Genomic DNA, 22,660 nt, shown 5'->3' with positions numbered 1-22,660 from the left:
GCCAGCCCTGGCGGCGTCTCAGGCTGCCTTGTTCGAGGCTAGGCCTGGAGGTGATAGAATGTTGTTAGAAGGGAAATCTATGGCTTACCATCTTCCTCCTTCTTTGGGAGTGTTTATTGTGATTGGAAACCCTTCAGGTGCGCGTGTTCTGGCTTTCGCGCCTGCTCTTTGTGCTTCTATGTTAAACAGCCTTTTGAACAAATAAACAGAAAAGGGCTGATTTTCATTCTGTCACAGAGACTGGGCTCAGGAGAGCTTGAGTTGCACGCCCTGGCTCTGTCCTTAGCCAAGCACTGGCTTTTCTCTTCCTGGCCAGAGCTACAGTGGCGGCTCTTGCCAGTGGGGGCTGGGCCCAGGCTGGGTCCTGCAGGCGCAGAGACCGCTGGTCCTGGCTTGCCAGTGGGGAGAGTTTACCTGGGTCAATCGATTGTCTGCTCTTCCTGCTGGAAGAAGCAAGTTTGAGCTACTGTGCACTAGATTGAAACCTAAAAGCAAGCAAGAAAGTTGAAAAAAATGTGTGCATTTTAGAGTCAAAAAAAATCTCAAGATGTAGTTCCAAAGTGAGTAGGATTTCCATCTGTTTTCACAATGGATAGGACACACCTGGCAGGCTAGCCGCCAGAATGTGGCCGAGAGGCACCGCTTACCTGAGGCTGCTCGGGGACCGGCTGAGCTCTTGGGCTGTACTATCAGGCCTCATAGCATACAGCCTCTCCTTTGGCAAAAGCTGGAAAAGTAGCCTTTAGTTTCACCTTGTTGTTAGATGTGGGGCTTGAACTCAGGGCCTAGGTATGCTGTCTCTGAGCTCTTCTGCTCAGGGCTATTGCTCTACCACTTTGAGCCACAGCGCCACTTCTGGTTTTCTGGTGGTTTATTGGAGATAAGAGTCTCATGGACTTTCCTGCTTGGGCTGGCTTTGAACCATGATCCTCAGATCTCAGCCTCCTGAGTAGCTAGGATTACCGGCGTGAGTCACCAAAAGCAGCTAATTTCACTTAAAAAAAATTTTTTTTTGTCTTTTCAGACCTAGAAATATTAAGGATTAATGGCTACGTCGTTAGTCCCCTAGCAAACAAATGATCTCTTTATGTAAATCCCTGCAGGATAAAAAGAAAAAACAAAACAAAACAAAACACCAAACACAGAAAGCCAAGCAAAAGGGTGTGGCTTAGTGAGTTCTACCAGGGAGCCAAGCCAGGAACGGAATCCACCCAGACACGCCTTCCCTTCATCCCAGCCTGGCCTCTGTCCTTTCTTGTCACCTAAAACAGTCACACTTCTGTCTTTCTGTGGTCATCTCTTCCTTGCTTTAAAAGTTGAATCACTCAAATGTACATCCTTCCCTTAGTAAGTACAATCCCATCCATTTAAAAAACATTAGCCCGGTGCTGGTGGCTCATGCCTGTAATCCTAGCTACTCAAGAAAGGCTGAGGTCTAAGGAATTCTGATTTAAAGTCAGCCAAATCTAAGGCTCTTATCTCCAAATAACCTGCTGGTTATTTAGAAGTAAAGCCGTAGCTCAATTGGTAGAGCTCCAGCCTTCAGCAAGAAAAGCAAGCAAGAACTTGAAGCCCTGAGTTCTTCAAGTCTAGCAGTAAAACAAATGCATTGTAGTATTAGTACCTTTCTTGCCTTTTTAAAACTGCACGTTTTCTCTATTCTCTTCCTTTTATTTTCTCTTGACTAACTTTTAAGTAAAACTTGAATTGTTAAAGTTAAATTCTCTTTCTTTTTTCCTTTCTCTCACTTTCTCTTTTTCTTTCCTTCCTTTCCTTCCTTTCCTTCCTTTCCTTCCTTCCTTCCTTCCTTCCTTCCTTCCTTCCTTCCTTCCTTCCTTCCCTCCCTTCCTCCCTCTCTCCCTCTCTCTCTCTCTCTCTCTCTTTCTCTCTTTCTCTCTTTCTTTCTTTCCATCCTGGGGCTTGATCTCAGGGCCTGAGTACTGTCTCTAAGCCTTTTTGCTCATGGCTAGCACTATACCATGTGAACCAAAGCTCCACTTCCAGCTTTTCTGGGCAATTAATTGGAGTCTCCTTCAAGTCTGGAAGATCCTCAGATCTCAACCTTCTGAGTAGCTAGGATTATAGGTGTGAGCGACTGATACCCGCTTTAAGTTAAATTCTAAACAAGCCATCAGGATCACTTCAGTTATTTATGATTTTGAGACCTTTTTAAAAAAATAGACAACAAAATGGTTAACACCTAATTTTAAACAAAACACAGTGAAACCTAAAAATAGATATAATTTAAAAGACTAAGAAGCAAAACAACTTCCTTTTATTTTTCTTTCTTTTGTTTTTTTCAGTCATTGGGCCTGAACTCTGCGCCTGGGCACTGTCCTTCAAATCTTCAGCTCAAGGCTAGCACTCTACCACTTGAGCCACAGCACCATTTCCAGCTTTTTCTGTTTATGTGGTGTTGAGGAATCGAACCCAGAGCCTCATGCATGCGAGGCAAGCATTCTACCACTGAGCCAACTTCCCAGCCCCAGCAATTTTCTTTTGAATCTAGACTAGCAATGAAAGAATGTTCTGTGGATGTTCAGAAAGCTTTCTCTTCTATGAGACCATTAATTTTGTGATGTGTGATTATAATAAAGCCATCACTGTCATCCATATTACCGTTTTTCTTTTGGACAAAGAATAGAAATCAGTTTATAGCTCCTTAAGAACAACAAAACCAACAACCAAAAATATGAACAAATTAGAATAAAAAGCGGACTTTCTTGTCACGTGACCTCGGGCAACATTTATTTTCTCCTTGTTTCTTTATCAGATAATGATAAGATTTATATACTTTATCTTTTTTTTTTTTTTTGGCTTGAACTCTGGCTCTGGACACTGTCACTGAGATCCTTTTGCTCAAAGCTAGCACTCCACCACTTGAGCCACAACTCTACTTCCAGATTTTTCTGTGATTAATGGGAAATAAGAACCTCTTGGAGGGCTGGGAAGGTAGCTCAGTGGTAGAGTGTTTGCCTTGCACGCATGAGGCCCTGGGTTCGATTCCTCAGCACCACATAAGCAGAAAAAGCCAGAAGTGGCACTACGTATAAAGTGGTAGAGTGCTAGCCTTGAGCTGAAGAGCTGAGGGACAGCGTCCGGGCCTAGAGTTCAGGCCCCATGACCGACAAAAAAGAAAAAAGAAAAAAAAAGAACCTCATGGCTTTCCTGAATAAGACTTATAAACCAAAATCTACTTGTGTGTCTGTTGTGAAGGACAATTACTTATTTAACTCTGTGCCTTATTATTATTATTATTGTTGATCCTTGAGCATGTAAGTTAAACTTAAGTTCTCGGTTTAAAAATAAAGCTGTATTACGGTATTTTCACCATAAAAAATTAAAAAAAATAAAGATGCATGAAAAATCACATACTTAAGAAACATCAATTAACCGTAACCCCGCTGTACCTCACCTTTATAATAATAGTAATTTTAAAAGAGAAACATAGTGCTGGTGTGGTGATGCATCCCTGTAATTCCAGCACTCAGGAGGCAGAAACAGGACCAAAGTTGAGTTTGAAGACAGTTTGAGCCACGGAACAAAATTTTGTTTCAAAAAATGAAATCAAGCCGGGTGACGGTGGCTCACGCCTGTAATCCTAGCTACTCAGGAGGCTGAAATCTGAGGATCTCCATTCAAAGCCAGCCTGGGCAGGAAAGTCTGTGAGACTCTTTTTTTTTTTTTTGTCGGTTGTGGGGCTTGAACTCTGGGCCTGGGCGCTGTCCCTCAGCTCTTCAGCTCAAGGCGAGCGCTCTACCACTTGAGCTACAGCACCGCTTCCTCTGTGAGACTCTTATCTCTCCAATAAATGATGGAAAAACCTGAAATGGCCCTGTGGCTCAAGTGGTAGGGCACTAGCCTTGAGCTGAAGAGCTGAGGGACAGCGCTCAGGCCCAGAGTTCAAGCCCCATGGCCGACAAAAAAAAAAAAAATTCACTCAATAATTTATTAGTGTTGATTATATTTAATTAGAAACCCAAGACAGTAAGTATCTCCATGTGAAGGTTCAGTGGATTGCTCAGTCAACATGGGATTCAGAGTATGTCTGAGGGAAGTTTTATTAGAAGACAGAATACAGTCCACTTTAGTGCCAGCAGGGGCTGGGATATAGCTGAGTGGAAAAGCACTCAACTAGCAAGTACAACATCCTAGGTTCAATCCCCAGTACAAAAAACAGATGAGACCAAAAAACGCCCAAAATGTCCGTCAAAACCTGCCATCCCCAACAGGGCTGGCTTTAGTGTAAAAGTCATTTGAAGGGTCCTAAGCTGACTCTGGTGACAATCAGACGGGGGGACTTCTGTCCACGCCTGGCCAGCGCTCACAGCTGGCTTTTCAGCAGCTCCCTCAGTCGTCGCACTCGGGGCTGGCTTTGTAGTCCTGTCTATCACACAAGTGCTGTGTTGCTCTCCTTGTGCTCCCTACATCTTGATATGGGGCCACGCTCTGGCCTGGCATGAGGGTAAAAGAAAGCCTTCCAAGCATCCATGGCTCATGCCTGTGATCCTAGCTACTCAGCAGGCCGAGATCTGAGCATCCTGGTTTAAAGTCAGTCCAAGCAGGAAAGTCCATGAGAATCTTTGTCTGCAATTAACCAGCAAAAAGCCACACGTGTGGCTCAAGTGGTAGAGTATTAGCCTTGTGTGAAAAAGCTAAAAGCACCAAAGCTCAAAGTTGAAGCCCTAGTGCCTACCTACTACTACTACTACTACACACACACACACACACACTCACACTCACACACACACACACACACTCACACTCACACACACACACACACTCACACTCACACACACACACACACACACACACTCACACACACACTCACACTGAGTCAGTCCTCTGTCTTCCTGCTCTTTCCTGGAACTTCATAACAGTCTCTCTCAAACTTTTCCTCGCTCTGAGCATTTGATTTGTGCAGCTCACCCTTACAAGGTTTCACCTTGATGAGGAACAAAAATTGCACACAGCCTGCCCTGGAGTGAGGCGCTGATTAAGCCCCAGAAGACACATGCTCCTTTCTGCCCACATCATCTCAAAGGAGAATCTATTAGAACACCCAAGCCCCAGCTCAACAGCCTTCACGCTCCTTTGTAAGCACACCCTCTTAACTACAAACTAGAAAAACTCACAAGCCTGAACACATAGGCATACAGGCAATGACAGGATACGTAGCCATATCTCCATGTATGTTTCCTCGATTTTACTACATATAGGCTGTGTTGTATTCTGTGCCACTTTGTTCTACTTCATTTGTTTGTACATTCATCTCCTAATGCTGATCAAGACCCACTAGAAAGAGCTGCACGGCCTCCTAATGTAGTTCTATAGCTGCAGTCTGTTTTTCTTTCTTTCTTTTTTTTTTGGGTCCGGTCGTGGGGCCTGAACTCTGGGCCTGGGCGCTGTCCCTCAGCTCTTCAGCTCAAGGCTAGCGCTCTACCACTTGAGCCACAGCGCCACTTCCGGCTTTTTTCTTTTCGTTTATATGGTGCTGAGGAATCAAACCCAGGGCCTCATGCATGCAAGGCAAGCGCTCTACCACTGAGCCACCTTCCCAGCCCTTAGCTGCAGTCTGAACAGTGTGGTTGTGAATTATGGGGCCTGATTCCCCTCTCCTGTTCATGCTAGATTGTGAGCTCACTGAATTGTGTCCCCCGCTCCTTTCAATACATAGACTTAGTGCCTGGCATGCCTCAGATACTCAGGTAAATAGCAATGGAACCAAAGCACATAGCCTGGTGGGTCTTTGAGTCCCTGTGTGTTAAACGGAAACATATCAATGCATACCTCTGGGGTGAATGTGAGGACCGAGTGAGATGGTGGCTTTGAGCAAGGAGTGCAGGGCCCAGCACCCACAGGTGCCCAGGCAGTGCCTGTCACATGGCTTTCCATGTCCACCTGCTTCTTTCATTGACGGTTGGACCCACACTCCAGTTGCTCTAAGTGCATGGAGAGGTGTGAACTCCAGGAGTCCTTCCTGCAGCCCTGCATAGATCAGACTCTGGCTGAAAATAGGGGAACCTCCTGGGAGATCACCTTTTATGTCACCTCCGAGGGGGTCCCATTTCCTCCCGGAACGTGGAGACTCCAGCTTATTGGAATTTCAAGACAACCATGAAGATCATTTCCCTAGTAAGAGAGATTATACAATACTTTTCAAAAGCAACATATAAGTCCTTTTTTTTTCTTTCAGAAGTTTCCGTAAGAGCTATTATTTCAGCTGTCCATTATTGGTGGGAATGTAAATTAATATAGACACTATGGATATCAGTATGGAGGTTCCTCAGTTTAACCAGTCTGTTTGTTGTTTGCTTCTAGGACAGAATGACTTCGAAGATCAGGGGAGCTTCTAAGCGTCTGGGGAAATGGGAAGCCTCTCATCTTTAGTGGTCTGTTTGAAGTTGAAGGTCAGTAGAGGAATTTCTTTGCTTTTACCCCTCAAGCTGTCCTGCCGGTGAAGGCTGGGAAACCGCACCTGCCCCCGTCCTGTCCCCTGGGGCAAAAGTCCAGGTTTCCACAGATACCTAGGAGGAGGGAGATGCTCAGGGCTGGGAAGGTTCTGAGCTTGGTTTTTGGTTCACCCTCACACTTGGTGCAGCTTCCTCACTTGCTCTTTCCTGGATGGGCTCCCACAGAGGTTCTGAAAGAACTGATCATTAGATGACAAATGGTTCAACCTGAATGGCGAGGCTCTGGTTGAAAAAAGGAGTGGTTCTCTCCACTGGACAGTGTGGGGAGCTGGGTGGGGGGCGAGGATCTCAGCACTGAGGCAGAGCAGAAAAGAAGCTGGCTATGGACAGCATGTTGGTTGCCACCTTGAGTGTGCTGCGTTCCACTTTTTATTCTGTTTTCTTTTGTGCCAGTATTGGGGCTTGAACTCAGGGCCTGGGCACTGTTCCTTAGCTTTTTCACTCAAGGCTGGCGCCCTGCCACTTCAGCCACAGCTCTGCTTCCAGCTTTTTTAAATAATTAATTGGAGATAAGAGTCACACGGACTTTCCTGTCTGGGCTGGCTTCAAACCTCTATCCTCTGTCTTGGCCTCCTGAGAAGCTAGGATTACAGGTGTGAGCTACTGGTGCCCAGCTGTATTCCATTTCTTAGCGGTCCCCTTGCCACCTCTCATTTCAAATGAGATGTGAATGAAATGCCTGGGAGGGTCTCAGCATCCTAAGGTGGCACGCAAGGCCCCTGAGGCTTGAGCCCTAGAGCCTCCCTTGGCATGAACACTTGGTGCCCTTTCTTACTGTCCCTTGGACCATCATCTGGGTTTGGCCTTGCTGTTCTTTCTGTCTGGCATGACCCACTGCCCCTCCTCTTCATCTAGCCCTGGTGATCAGGTCAGTCTTCTTGGATCCCACTGTGCTGGCTGGCATGGTCGTGCGCACACCTTGTCCCTCTGCTCCCCAGCGTGGCCTAATGAGAGTTTTGCCTTCTCCCTTTCCTGATGCACCAGATACCTTGCTAGTCCTGGAAGCACTAGTGGCCAGGGGCACAACTGCTGCAGCCTTACTAGGTGAATTCAAATCCTGGTTCTGAAGTTTTACTTATTTGTTGGTTTGTCAGTTGTGAGGCTTGAACTCAGGCCCTGGGCACTGTCCCTGAGCTTTTTTTGCTCAAGGCTAGAGTGCTGCCACTTTAAGCCATAGCTCCACTTCTGGTTTTCAGGTAATTAATTGGAGAAAAGAGTGTCACTGACTTTCCTGCCCAGGCTGGCTTTGAACCTGGTTCAGGCTCCAACTCCACAGATTCCTCTCCTTGTCTGTACCATCTACACAGTGCAGTGTTCCAGAAACAGGACAGCACCAGAGTATGGTAAAACCCATTATCTGTGTAATATATTAGCTATGTATAATTAACTATTAACTGCTAGTGCTTATCACAACAAAGATCATGTTGTGTGAAAGTGCACGTTTGGTTTTTTTTTTTTCCCCTTGAATATGAGTCACACAAATCACACCTCTAATTTTTACCTTGTGGATATCTTCTGGAAATTTTTCTGCTTGAGGAAGTTGGATGCAAGTATAACAATTCGTGCCATTGTAAGGATCTCTGTAAATATTCTTCTCTATGCTTTAGGATTGCCAGGTCAGGGAGCCATGGTTACTGCTTTGATTCTAGATGCTTCTAAGCTCAAGAGCCTTCCAAAGCATGGCTCAAAGTCCCTTTATGGCTCCCCCTTCCTGTAGCTGTGCAGAATCCATGCTACATGGAGACACAGGCAGCAGAGAATCTGGCTCTGCCCAGAGTTGAATGAGGTGCTGAGTGTGTGCCTCTAACTGGGTCTGGTCTGTCTGTGTGCCTGCCTGTCTGTTCTTTGATGTCCTCGGCTGAAGGTTCAGGGGGCTTCGTCATGGCAGCCGGAAGTTGTTTTCCATTCCCATGCTGTTGACATATCCCTTCCATGTGGCCCCTGTGCGCACCTGCCCTGGGGCCCTGCAAGCCAGCTGCTCTCCACACAGCGGGAGACACACGTGACTCAGCCTAGGAAGCCTATCTTCTTCACATACCTGCTACTGCCCTGTCCACCTCTTCCTCCAGGTCTCCCAGAGGCTTTGACCATACACGAACCACCCTTGCAGAAGTCTGGGCTTGGCAGTGTGCAAAGTGCTGGCTCCTATGTCAGCACTTAGGGCTTTGGGAAATGCTCGGGTCTAAAGCTCACTGGCTTCCTCCTTCTGCTCCTTCTCAGAGCTGCCAATGGCCTTTTCCCAATGCCTGCAGCCATTGCTCTCCACCTTCTAGTCTCTCCTTCCCTCTCTTCTATAGCCTGGCTCTGCTCTCACCAGGTCAGGAGTGTGGTGAAGGGTTAGAAGGCTTGTCTAGCTTGGAGAGGCCCTGGCTCCCAATACCAGCACCGCGAAACAAAACAAAACAAAAACCAAGACAAACATCCTCCACCCCCAAGACAAACATCCTCCACCCAACGCAGCCCTGCGGAGTCCCCCGGGCCTCGCACTCTGTTCCCTTCCTTCCAGGGTTGTCACTGTCCACAGTGGTGACTTAGTGCTCTGAGGCTTTAGCCCTGACTCTGCTTTTGCATTGTGATCACTAGCTAGATAGTTCTGCTTTGGGGAGCCATTCAGAATCTGTGTTTTTCCCATCATCCTCTGCTTGAAAATGGTCAGTGACCTGTTCTGCTTCTGAGGGATCGATTCCAGAATCTTTTACCCTGTTTCCAAAACCCCATGTGACCTGATCCCAACCTACCTCTCTGTGACCATATTTCCCCTCACCCTGGCCAGATGTGGTCTGATCTCATCTGGGCACTCGCTGGGGTCCTAGGGGTCTCAAAGGACAAAGAAGGTCATCTGCTCCTGCGAGCCCTGGGCAGTGAGGTGGAGGCTGGAGGCAGAGTGACCCTGATGTGAACTCTAGGAATCCAGAGATGAAGGAAGTGATGTACAGCCCAGGAGGGAGCCCTGAGCTCTGAGGCGTTGCAGCCTGGCGAATGACTCGTCAGCTTGGATGTGGTAGTGTTTCCGAGCCATGTTAGTAGCCAGAGTGTCAGTGAATTCTTGGGAGATCATATTAACTATGCAAAACAAATTTTGATTGCTTTGTTTTGCTCAGAATGGACTTGTTTTGAGGTAAATTGAAAGAATGCCTCCTCCTCACTAATTTGGATACTGACAATGTGTCTAAACTATTTGATGTGTACTCTCATTCTGGGCCTAAATTTCTATTCTTGTTTTTTTTTTTTGGGGGGGGGAGGTCCAGTCGTGGGGCCTGAACTCTGGGCCTGGGCGCTGTCCCTCGGTTCTTCAGTTCAAGGCTAGCGCTCTACCACTTGAGCCACAGCACCACTTCTGGCTTTTTTTTCCTGCTTACGTGGTGCTGAGGAATTGAACCCAGGGCCTCATGCACACAAGGCAAGCACTCTACCACTGAGCCACCTTCCCAGCCCTCTTTCTTTTTTTTTTTTTTTTAATGCTAGCACTGGGGGTTGAAGTCAGTGTCTCAGCACTGTTTCTTAGCTTTTTTACTCAAGTCTAGTGCTTTACCACCTGAACCACAGCACCATTCCAGCTTTAACAAGCAAATTAATTGGAGATAAGTCTCTCAGATTTGTCTGCCTGGGCTAGCTCTGAACAATGCTCAGATCCTAGCCACCTGAGTAGCTAGGATGACAGGCATGATCCACCAGTACCCGGCCTAAGTTTCTATGCTTAATCGAGTTCTTTTCAAATTTCTTACATTGAGTGCTGTCATCTCAGCACTCAGGAAAGTAAATATCCTACTGACTTTTCTTATGCACATAGAAGTTCTTCTGGTCACTATGTAAGAACTGGCTTCGGGCAAGGTCAGGCTCACAGTCCGTTTAACACTCCTGTGCAGGGTTCTGGTTTCAAGTGCATCCTCAGTGCTTCCTGTGTTGCTTTCCACGGACAAACTCGCAGTAAAAATTCTCACATCAATATAGGCACTGGTGCCTCATGCCTATAATCTAGGTGACTCTGGAAGCTGAGATCTGAGGACAGCAGTCCAAAGCCAGCCCGGACAGACAAATCCATCCCAGGCAATCAACACTAAGAGATTCTTATCTCCATTTACCCAGCACATAGGCCACAACTAGAGGTGTGGTTCAAGCGGTAGGGCTCCATCCTTTAACAAACAAACAAAAAAAAACAAATAAGAATACAATGCCCAGAGTTTAAGCCTCAGAATTGGCATTAAAAAAAAAATTCTCACACCAAGAGAAGTGCATTTCTAAAGGATTTCACAGTTGATTGGTCCTCATGAGATTTTGTTGTGTTTGGATAAGGAAAAAAAAAGTCTTGCCGGATGCCAGTTGCTCACACCTGTGATCCTAGCTACACACGTGGCTGAAGTCTCAAAATTGTGCTTTAAAGCCAGCCCAGGCAGCATACTCCATGAGAGTGTTCTGTCCAATTAGCCACCAAAAAGCTGGAAGTGAGCTATGGCTCAAGTGGTAGAGCATTAACCTTCAGTGAAATAGCATCATGGCCTGTATTCAAGATTCAGGCACACATACACAAAGTTGTTGTTGTTATTGTTGTTGTTGTTTTTACAGAGAACAAAGAAAGGTTTATTGGGGTGGGTGTGGGGGAAGGGGGCCAGCAAGACCCCTTCTTGCAAGGGAGAAGGGAGGAGAAGCTGCTGTTGTTGTTTTATGGACTCCAAACTTCCATTTCAGAGGGCTCCTCCTATTATTTACCTCCACATTGTCTCAGCAGCTGCCCCAGGATTCAAGATAAACCATTTTCCCATGCCTGCTGGGAGATTACAGCTCAAACATTTGTTGTTTTATTGCCACCTTATTAAAGACCCACCTTGCTTATTTGCAGTGTAAAATGCTACAGAGTAAATATGCAGGCATATATTTGCAAGTGTGCCAAATTCATGTGGCAAATGTACATGTATGCGCGCGCGCACACACACACACACACACGCACACACACACACACACGGCCACCCCTGCCTGGGACCCACCTGCAAGCGTGGACCCACAGATGTGCCAGAGCACAAAGGGCTCTCCCGGGAGCATGGTGGACATCGCGTGGAGAGTTCAATTGCTGAGCACACTATCCAAAGCCCCTACAAGATTCCTGGAAGGCTCTCCTCTTCATCTTGGCATGTTACCCCTTCTTCTTCCTATACCTTGTTTCTCATGGCATCTGTCCCTTCTCTGTTCCCCATCTTCTTCCTGACAGAGACCCTACTTGTGTATCATAGGTAGGGATGCTACTGAGGTCTGTGTATTTGGAAGTCTGTGCTGTGATGACTCTGAGCCATCCATATCCTGCTCCTCCCACTCATAGTCAATGGCACTGGTGGGTTTATACCAGCTAGGCAGGAGCCAATCCCATCCCCTTCTTACCTAATTCTCACCAAGTGCCCTAACCAGAGGCAAAAGCTACTAGCCTGAGCCAGGGACTGATATGGTAACATCTGCTTTCCTCCATCAGAGGAGGATCTCCATGGCTGGGGGAGTGATTCAGTGACAGCGTTTGCCTACCTTGCAGGAGGCCCCAAGTTCATCTGCACTGAAGACAAGCAAAACAAACAAAAGGCTAAAGACTTCCACTGCAGGTTTAGCTCAGCCATAGAGTCCTAGATTAGCCTGCAGGAGGCTCTAGGTTCTGTTAGCACTGCAAACAATAATAATACCTAATTACATAAATAAAACAAATAGAAGATCACAACTGAGAGTGGAGCTCAGTGGTAGAGTATGTGTTAAGCAGGAATGAGGCCTTAGGTTCCAGCCCCAGCACAAAAATGCCACCTCCCCCAACTTAAAACAATACTTCTTTAGCTTACCAGTAGCAAATTAAATCACTCTTGGAGAATTTTTGTGAACATATATAACTACATAACCATATATATATATATATATAATTTATTTTTCTATTTTAGTTAAATCTCTATGCACAAAACCTATTGGATAACCATGTAAAAGTTCTTATTTTCAAAGTTACAACTACAGAAAATCTGGTACCTGGCTATGAGATTAGATTTGTTTTAAAGAGTGTAGCAGTAAGACAGGCAGCTGGATGCTGATGGCTCACACCTGTAATCCTAGCTACTCAGGAGACTAAAGTCTGAAGATCCCAGTTCAAAGCCAGCCCAGGGAGACAAATTCAAGAGAGTCTTAACTCCAGAAGTGGAGCTATGGCTCAAATGATGGGTTTCCAGCTTTGAGTAAAAGAGCTAAGCAAGAGTATGAGGCCCTGAGTTTCAGCCTCTGTACCAACACACAAAAATACAGGAAGAGGGGAATGAATAACAGGGGATGAATGTGAGATTTAGTATATCTGAAGAAATGTACCTGGATTACAAAGATGGAAGAAAAGTGGCGGTGGGGGGGAGAAAGGACTTAGGAAGGACTTAGGGAGAAAGCCCTACTTAGGAACTTGAGGATGAGTGGTGATGAGATCCGGGCTAGTCGTATCAAACATGAACTTAGTGGCCACTTTGGTCATCCTGAAAGGGATTTAGTGAGCAAAGGATCAGGTGGCTCTTGTAGCCCTGAGTATCTGATGCTGTGAAACAGAGGTTGATATTCTGTATGAGAACTATAGATGTCCAAGGATATGAGCCATCCTGATAATCCTAGAAACAAAGTACTGGCCACTGAATAATTATTATTGCTTTTCATGTAGGCTATGTAATGAGACTTCCAAAATTACTGACTTTCTTCCCAGGACCTGGTTTAATCTCATGGAGAACCTGGTACCTCTGTGTGCTCCATCATTAGTAGGTAATCATACTCTACATTTAAATAGCCCTTTTCATCTGTGGCTCCAAAGAAATTTATAAGCATTAATTAGTGCTCACACGTGACTGTGGATTTATGTTTTTATACTGGTCAGATGGAGAGTGAACCATTTTGTACTTGAGTTCAACTCACTTCTGTACTACTGTCACAGTCCCCTCTGTACTTAGAATCCCCTGCCTCATGGCTCTGCCTCCTCTGTACCACAGCCGCCTGCTGCTCAGCAGCGTTAAGTGGGCAATGTCATAGGCCATTGTGACTCTTCTGCTACATCCCCACCGTGTGTGTGCACGGTTCAGGTTTCATCTTCATTCCCTGTCCATCTCTGATGCAGTGAGCACACACTTGGCACCCAGCCTGAATCTCTCACTTTACAGCATCTTTCCCTCTTCTTAGAATGGCACCCTTGTCAAGGCCTCCTGAGCATGCACACTAGTGACAATGTGGGCTCCAACACAACCCGACTCACCTCTCATACAGGGACTTCTTGAGTTCAGGGCTGGCACCTTCACATGGCTGAGTTGTACTCAAGCTCAGTTTCGGCAGATGGTACTTCTCAGAAGTTGGTAATAGATTCTCTTAAAGATTTAATAGAAGCAAAGTTGGCACTTAGCGAATGGATGCGTTTGCTTGCCAACTTGGATTACCTTAAATGAATGTTGATGCATGCCAGATTGATTAGCGCAGCATCTTTCTCCGCAGTGCCTGGTGGGACTCAGGACATGTGTGTAAAAATCATTCAGATGACAACTTCCTGGACCGGGTGCTTGGCATTCACGTACCACAACTCAATGCACCTAGTCACAGATGGCACAGTCAGGATGCTGAAGAATCGGGGAAGCAGGCACAGAATGACTTTGAAACACCAAAACAGGCCACGAGGCTGTAGTTCCCCCTGCATCTTCTTGAATTCCCCTTTACAACTCACCAGTGCATGCTGGGAATTTAAAAACAGAGAACCAAAATGGAGATCTCAGCTCCCTTATTGAATTTTAAACTTTATGGCTCTGTGGCTTGAATACGGCCATCTGATTGGCAAAGATGTATTCTCAGGGGCCAGGCAGTTACAAGCTGAACAACCTTCACCGAAACACATCTTTCCTTGGGAAATAAGTGGATAAGACTGCAAATGAATTTCTTGGTCCACTGTAGGAAGGATTGTCCAAGACATCGAGTGGTTAAATATTTCCTGTTTATACGATAGACGTGGCAGGCTTGGCGAGTGTCATAATTGTATTTTGAGTCCAAAAGTCATTCCATAAAATCCGTTTCAATGTGAATTGTGGCCCAATGTCTGGGGCCAAAGTTAGCCTGCCAACCTTTTGAGTGTTATGTGGTTGCCACGGATAATGGCTGACCTGGGGTAACAGTGTACAGCCTGTGCAGATTCCTATTGGGGTGTGTTTTAGACTAAGGTATATTTCACTACTCTAAGTATGGGCAGTTTTTTAATTTTTGGGGTGTGTGAGTGTGTGTGTGTGTTTTCATGATTTATTAGTTTGAACAAAAAGGGTTGAGTTGGAAAGAATAGCAGGAAAACACAAATGCTGTCCACAGAAATCACTAGTTCAATAGTTCTTGGAGATTTAAAGAACTTTTTCTCTTTCGTTTTCTTTCCTTCTTTTTTCTTTCTTTCCTTTCTTTCTTTTTCTTCCTTTCTCTTTCTCTCTTTTTCTTCCTTTTTCTTTCTTTCTTTCTTTCTCTTTCTTTCCTCCTTGATTCCCTGCCTCCCTCCCTCCTTCCCTTCTTTCCTTCCTTCCTTCCTTCCCTTCCTTCCTTTCCTCCTTCCTTCCTTTTGCAATAATGCTTTTTTTAACTAAGGAGCTCATACATGCTAAGCAGTATGCCTTCAATCATTTTTGTGCCAGGGCTTGAACTCCAGGCCTGGCCATTGTCCTTTAGGTTTTTTTGTTCAAGACTGACTACCACTTGAACCACAGCTTTGTTCTAGCTTTCTTGGTGGTTAGAGAAAAGAATTTCATGGACTTTCCTGCCTGGGCTGACTTTGAACTGTGATCCTTAAATCTCAGCCTCCTGTGTAGCTAGGATTATTTACAGGTATGAGCTACTGGTCCCTGGCCTCCAATCATTTTTACTTCAGCTTTTTTGTTTGTTTGCTTGATTTGCTTTTCAGGAAGGGACTTAAGCTTTTGTCATGGTTAGTCTCAGACCAAGACCCTCCTACGTCTGCCTCCCAAGTAGCTGGGATTATCGGCATGCACCACCATATGCAGGCTAAATTTTTTAAATATTTTTATTTTATTATTATTTTTCAAATTATATTTTTATTGTCTATAGGTAATTGTACAAAGGAGTTACCATTCAACAAATGATCTTTTTATTTTTACAAGAAACCTGCAGGAAAAGAAAGGGGGAGAGGAGGACTGGGAAATAGAGAAACAGGAAGAGAAAGAAGACTCCCAGTCAATCCCACCCAATTCTCTAGCTGCCTGAGTAAAGTTTAGCTCAGGACACTCTTGTCTTTCCAGCCTCCCCCTTCCACTGTGGCTCTTGGCAGGGCTGGCTGGGACCACTGCGGATGGCACAAGGACAGGCATGTAAGTGCTGGCCTTTTTATTTCCCCTGGACTTTCACTGAGGTCTGAGAAGGAATACCCACATTGGCTGCCAAGTCAAGCATTTCCACAGCCTGAGTCACATAGACAGAGCTTTGCTTTGTAAATACAAATCAGGCAAAGCAAGGAGCACAATGCCAGTCCTGCACAGCGCCGTGGTTATCGCCATTGACTTCGGAGCCCAGAGCCACTCTCTGTATGGCTACTCTCCATGTGACTCTTCTGTGGTTCTGTTTCGTACGGCGAGAATGCAGACTTCAGGCAAGCTGGCTAGTGTTAGCCTGTGCTGACTGTTTTCTTTAAAGCCTGCTTTGAAGTTTCTTGGTACAAACTTATAAGACATTTGGAAAGTATGTGTTCCTTGTTGGACTTTAATGGAAACACACTTAGAGAAACCTGTGGTTTGGAGTAATGGAAAATTGAGGATGCGGAAATGTAGACAGATCTCATGGCATATTTCCTGTAAGTACTAGATTTCCTGCCTTCCACTCTGCAGCTGATTTGTTCATCTCAAATATAGGGCGATTGCTTTCTAAGATTGATAACGTTTATAATTTCAAATTCTTAATATTCACTGATATAGAAGCATCATCCAACTGTTTATACCACTTTGTAATCCTTTACATTGGGTTCCCTTATAAACATATACTCATTGCCTACCTACTATGTGCAAGGCTAGGGTGAATTGCTGGTTGCGTTCTTCAGGGGATTTCTGGGATCTCTGTGGCACCGTTGGTCTTTCCAGCTTATTCAGCTTGTTCTTGAAGCATGAACTTCACTTTGACAAGGTGAAACTAGTTAAGGAAAAGAAATAACTTTGAATATAGCACTTGTCACCTATAGTTGCCTTTTAACTTTATTTAAAAATTTTAACGGATACATAAAAATAGCACACATTAATAGGAAACTGTTATGCTTTGATATATGTGTACATTATATCATGCTTAAATCAGGTTGTTTCCCCAAACACTGATTCTATCTTTCTCCTTCCTTCCTTCCTTCCTTCCTTCCTTCCTTCCTTCCTTCCTTCCTTCCTTCCTTCCTTCCTTCCTTCTTCAGCTCAAGGCTATGTTCTATCACTTGAGCCATAGCGCCACTTCCAGTTTTCTGGTGATTAATTGGAAATAAGAGTCTCATGGATTTTCCTGCCTGGGATGGCTTTGAACCATGATCCTTAGATCTCAGCCTCCTGAGTAGCTAGTATCACAAGTGTGAGCCATTGATGTCCGGCTCCAAAGAACTTAAAAAAGAAAAAAAAATCTGGAAGTGGAGCTGTAGAGCCTTGAGAAAAAACAAACAAACAAAAAACACAAAAAACAAACTCAGACAACGCCCATACCCTGAGTGCAAGCCTCAGTACCAGCACCAAAAAAAAAAAAAAAAAAAAATCCCCAATGGACTATGGACTAAGGTTTACAGGTGTAATTTTTTTTCTTTCCCCAAAGAACTCTGTCTTTCTTTTCTTGTCAGTTGTGGGGCTTAAACTCAGGGCTTGAGTGCTGTCCCTGAGCTCTTTTGCTCAAGGTTTACACTCTACCATTTTGAACTACCGCTCCACTAGCAGTTTTCTGGTGGTTAATTGGAGATAAGAGTCTAACAGACAGACTTTCCTGCCTGTGTTGGCTTTGAATTGTGATCCTCAGATCTCAGCCTCCTTAGTACTGAGGATTACAGCTGTGAGCCACCAGCGCCCAGCTGCCTTTCTTTTCTCTGAGGGGATGTTACCATAGTACTTGAGCCTTCCTCTCTCTGGCCCTTCCATGATCAAGCATTCTCAGCCATTTGCCGCCCTTGTGTTAAGACTCTTGTTTAATCTCCCCTGTGCATTTCTCCATCATAAGAACATTCTGGCTGGGTGCCAGTAGCTCATGCCTGTAATCCTAGCTACTCAGGAAGCTAGATCTGAGGATCACCATTCAAAGCCAGTCTGGGCAGGAAAGTCTGCAAGATTCTTTTTTTTTTGGGGGGGGTGGTCCAGTCGTGGGACCTGAACTCTGGGCCTGGGCGCTGTCTCTCAGCTCTTCAGCTCAAGGCTAGCGCTCTACCACTTGAGCCACAGTGCCACTTTCGGCTTTTTTCTTTTTGCTTATGTGGTGCTGAGGAATCGAACCCAGGGCCTCATGCATGCAAGGCAAGCGCTCTACCACTGAGCCACCTTCCCAGCCCTGCAAGATTCTTATCTCCAGTTAACTACCAGAAAACTGGAAGTGGGGGCTGGAAAGGTGGCTCAGTGGTAGAGTGCTTGCCTCGCATGCATGAGGCCCTGGGTTCGATTTTTCAGCACCACATTAATAGAGAAAGCCGAAGTGGCGCTGTGGCTCAAGTGGTAGAGTGCTCGCCTTGAGCTGAAGAGCTGAGGGACAGTGCCCAGGCCCAGAGTTCAAGCCCCACGACCGACCCCCCCCCAAAAAAAACCCAGAAAACTGGAAGTGGAGCTGTAGCTCAAAGTGGCAGAGTGTTAACCTTGAACAAAAGAGCTTAGGGACAGCACTTATGCCCTGAGTTCAAGCCCCACAACAGATCAAAAATAAATAAATGAAGAAAGAAAGAACATTCTGTGTCATCATTACTGAGTTAAAACAACACATAGAAAAGCTAGTTTTCACTTCACAGTTTCAATAGGGCAACACCCAAAGTATCTGCAGCATGAGTTTGCGGCTGAGCTAAACCCCACATGTGACTAGGGACAGCCAGAAACATTTCTTACAGCTTGGCAGAAGTGTAATGTAACTGTCACTTTGTGAGATAAGCTATTGGGTCAGCAGGGAAGAAATGCCCCTGCTTGACCAGGATGCATTCTCCCACCGCCCTGATCTGGAATCCAGTACAAGAAGCCCAAGAGCCCAGCTCTCATTACCTCCACACCACACTTCCTGCTTCTGATCGCAGCCTTCCAGCACATTCCCTAAGCAATGGAAATCCTGACTGCTCTCTTCTGCATTCTTGCTATGTGGTAAATGGCTAATTTCATATAATTAAGGAAGCTTTTCACAGAGAGACTAAATAGACTGCTGGTGCAAGTATAAAAACAGATGTGTGGGAGAGATGCTGGTATTTAGGGCGCAGTTGTATTTGAGTTTTATGAACGTTTCCTACTTTCACAGAGAAACTTGGGAACCCCAGGACATAGCCCTGTGCTGTGTGATTTTTAAAGGCCCAGGCAGGCCAGTTTAAAAATTATAGTTGTTAAAGCCCTTGAGAATTCTCAAAGGAAATATATCCTACTTCTAATTTGGGGAATTTTGATATTTAAACACAGAGAATGTTAACGTTTTTAGAACATATTTTTTCAGGGCATTGTTAGTTCATGCCTGTTATCCTATCTACTCTGGAGGCTGAGATTTAAAGATCGAGGTTCAAAGCCAGCGCCAGCCTGGGCAGAAAAGCCCATGAGACTTACCTCTGTCTTTGTAAATGCCTGGAGATGGGGTAGGAATGGTATTGGCTCTGGTCAGAAAAGATTCTCTGTAGTATAGCCAAGGTTTTTTGATTTGGGGTCTTGAGCAATTTTGTGAAACACGGAACTTTAGTCATACTATATAGCAGTAGTTTTTGTATTCCTTTAAGAATATGCAGATTAAAAAAAGAATATGCAGATTAGACTCAGTGAAAAGGAGAGCTAGTAAAAATAAGAAAAGAGAATCCATACTACTACTGCTTAGGAGGCTGAGATCTGAGGATTGAGTGTTCAAAGCCAGGTTGGCAGGGAAGTACATGAGACTCTTGTTTCCAATGGGCAAAAACCAAGAAGTGGAGCTGTGACTCCAGTGGCACAATATCAGTCCTATGTGAAAAAGCTAAGGGACAGCACCCATGTCCTGAGTTCAAGCCCCCATACTGGCATATACATGTGGCTACACACACATACACACACACACACACACACACAGAGAAAGAGAGAGAGAAAGGAGAATATTTGCGCATGCAGGCATACATACATACATACATAATACATGCAGCTTTATCCCTTAACCACACACATGCAAATGGATGTTGAACCAAATTTAGGGCTAACATTAGCTTTCTGGAACTCCAATCAAGCCTACCTCCTTCTTTCTTTCAGGTCCTTGACACGTACCGTGAAGTGAATCGCACAAGCTCCCAGCCAACAGCATGATCCAAGAAATCTTCAAAAAGGAAAGATTCAGACTTCCTTTGAAAGACTGTCCTCTGTATAACTCAACGTCTCCAAAACGAGCCTGACCCAATGGCAGAGCTACCTATGTTGTGTGGCTGACCTGGCTGGAGTCAGTATAGTCTGCCTGCTTCCTGGATCTGGGCACTGGGAAGGAGTGCTGTGTGTTCCCCTGTTTGTGTTCTGGGACACTGAATCATAGAATGCACTTAGACCTCTTGTGGGGTCCCAGTGTCTGCAGACAGGCCGGGAACATGTACATGAGCGGCTAGGATTTCGTCTGGGGTTGCCGTCAGGTGAATGTGTGCTTGATGGCCCTTCTAGCTGGTGGAACTCAAGCCGAGGCAGCGTTTACATGGCAGGAAGACTCTTCTTTGGATGCTAGGGGGAAAAGAAAAAAAAAAACAGAAAGAGGAAAAATGCTACCACTCAAAACAATCTTCTATACTTGCAAGACAGGATGGTAAAGTATCTTTTAAGATAGAATTCAGCAGAAGGACAACTTGTTCTACTCCCAGAGTAGATCCAGGCACTTTAAAGAATCGCCTTTCCCACTGGGCTTGTTGCTGAGCTTTGCCGGTCGGGAACAGTTATTGCTGGGAGACAGTTTTGTTTTCTGGTGGCTGTGATGGTTGCAGGCAGGCTTCTGCTGAGCAGGCAGTTTCTCCAGAGCTTCCAGAGGCATTAGCCTGTCCTGGAACCAAGCCTGCCTTCCAGGTGCTTTTGTGATGAGACACCTCCTGTGTATACTTTCCCCACACCCTATAGGGTGAATTTCAACAGGTCCAACTGACATGACACCACACTGACATCTGTGCTGTTTAGTGGGCCTCAGCTGCTCTCTGTCTAATACGGTCTGGTTCTCAGCCTCAGGGGAAAGAGAAGGCTCACCAGTGAGAGCTTTATCTTAGCCCTAGGGATTGGTGGCTGTAGCTTAAAACCTCCCATCTGCCATTCCTGTTTTCTCTGGATTTCTGTCTACCTCTTACTAGCCAACCCCTCATTATTCCAAATGCCGTTACAGTAAATTATTCTTTACATTAAACTTGCACTGTGTGAGTTACTGTGTGGTTTCTCTCCTTTGATTGGACCCAGACTGATACATGAGAGCTGTAGGCTCTGGGTATCTGCCTCTCAAAGAAAGGTTTCTCTGCAAGACTGGGGCAGCTGGAGCCATCTGGATCATATGTGTTTTCTACGTTTGTGCAACACAGAATACTTCTACAATCAGAAAAAGAAATAAGCACGCTAACATGGTGTGGAAAATGCAATACAGTAAGCAAGGCCAAAGTCATTCCCTCAGCATGGCTGGTCTATGCAGAAGTAAGAAGCCGCACGGTGAATGGGTGGTGATGCTGAATGGAGGTGGGAAGGGGGAGTGGTGTGGGAGGGACTTTCCTAGGCAGAGCCACGGTATGTAACGATTCTGGTAAGGATTCAGAAGTAGGACCTCTGTGCTAGGGGCCTTGGAATGCCTGGTTCAGAGAACCACAGCTGTTGGGAGTTGAAGACTTTGAGTTCCATTGTAGGAAAGTTGTCCCCCTGCCCTTTTAATTTTTTTCCTTTCTTTCTTCCTTCCTGTCTTTCTCTCTCTCTCTTTCCTGTCAGTTGTGGGACTTGACCTCAGGGCCTGGGCACTGTCCTTGAACCTCTGTGCTGAAGGCTAGCAATCGACCACTTGAGCCACAGCGCCACTTCCGGTTTTTGAGTGGTTAATTGGAGATAAGAGTCTCTCAGGGACTTTTCTGCCGGGCTGGCTGATCTTCAGATCTCAGGCATGAGCCACCACTGCCTGGCGTGGCTGCTCCTTCTCCCTCTTCTCCTGCTCCTTCAATCTTCCTCCCTCTCCGAATCTGCGGACGCCCTCGGGTCCCCTCCCTTGCCCTTCCCTCGGGGTCGGACCCGCACGAGCCCAGCTGCCTCCCTCCTTCCTTGGCTTGTCTTTCCTCCCTGTTTCCCCCTAAGAAACTTCGCCTTCACATCTAAGTCTTGCCTTGGAGCCTGCTTCTCGGAGCATCTGAGTGACGCTGGGACTCCCTCACCGCTCCGAACCCTCCCCGGTCCCGGGCTGAGCCTTGGGCCCCCGGGCGAGGACCGCGGGACATCGGCTTTAGGAGCAACTGCTCAGGATTCGGAGTAGGAGGGGTGGGGAGGACGCTGGGCCGAAGGTTGGGTCGGACCCAGGGGATAGGGAGGCTGGCGCGGGGGCGTGGCCCGGTGGGGGTGGGGGCGTGGCTCTGGGCGCACGAGGGCGTGTCCCGGTGAATCGGGGGCGAGTCCAAGCAGAACGGGGTGTGTGGCTCTGGTTGGATGGGGGCGTGTCCAGGTGGGACGGGGCGGGGCTAAAGGGAAGGGGCGTGGCTCCTGGTTGCTTCGGACGGGTCCCTTTGGGTAGGGGGCGTGGCCACGTGGGACGGGGCGTGGCCCTGGGCTGCCGAGGGCGTGTTCCGGTGGGGCGGGGCGGGGAGCTCCGCGGGCCGCTGAGGGGAAAGGTGCGGCCGCAGTTCTGGTCTTCAGGGCGCTCGGCGCAGGGCGGGCACCGCCTCGGCCGCCTCCGGCGCACCGCGCGCGCCCCAGCGGAGAACAAAGTGACCCTCCACCCCCCGAAACTTCTCCAACTCCTCCCGGCGTCCCCACGGGGCCTCACGCCTACTGCGCGGATAGCGGGGCGCGCGACCCTCCCGCCCCGTGCCCGGCGCCGGACCCGAGGTA

The 22,660-nt window shown here is 46.5% G+C and overlaps 1 protein-coding gene across 2 annotated transcripts in view; it reads left to right on the top strand.

The window, feature by feature from the left end:
- The window catches only part of Scaf8 (SR-related CTD-associated factor 8), a 128,321-nt gene extending 107,310 nt beyond the window's left edge, over positions 1-21,011 (top strand). For both annotated transcript variants that reach the window (XR_001175474.1, XR_001175473.1), the window contains 2 exons: positions 6,322-6,410; positions 19,877-21,011. The gene's annotated coding sequence lies outside the window, so the exon portion shown is untranslated. The remainder of the gene's footprint in view (positions 1-6,321; positions 6,411-19,876) is intronic.
- Positions 21,012-22,660: the final 1,649 nt, after the last annotated feature.

The sequence above is a fragment of the Dipodomys ordii genome, unplaced genomic scaffold (genome assembly GCF_000151885.1).
Source record: "Dipodomys ordii isolate 6190 unplaced genomic scaffold, Dord_2.0 Scaffold98, whole genome shotgun sequence".
NCBI classification, from domain to species: Eukaryota; Metazoa; Chordata; class Mammalia; order Rodentia; family Heteromyidae; genus Dipodomys; species Dipodomys ordii.
Note: the sequence above shows the minus strand (reverse complement) of the source record. Positions and strands in the feature narration are given on the sequence as shown.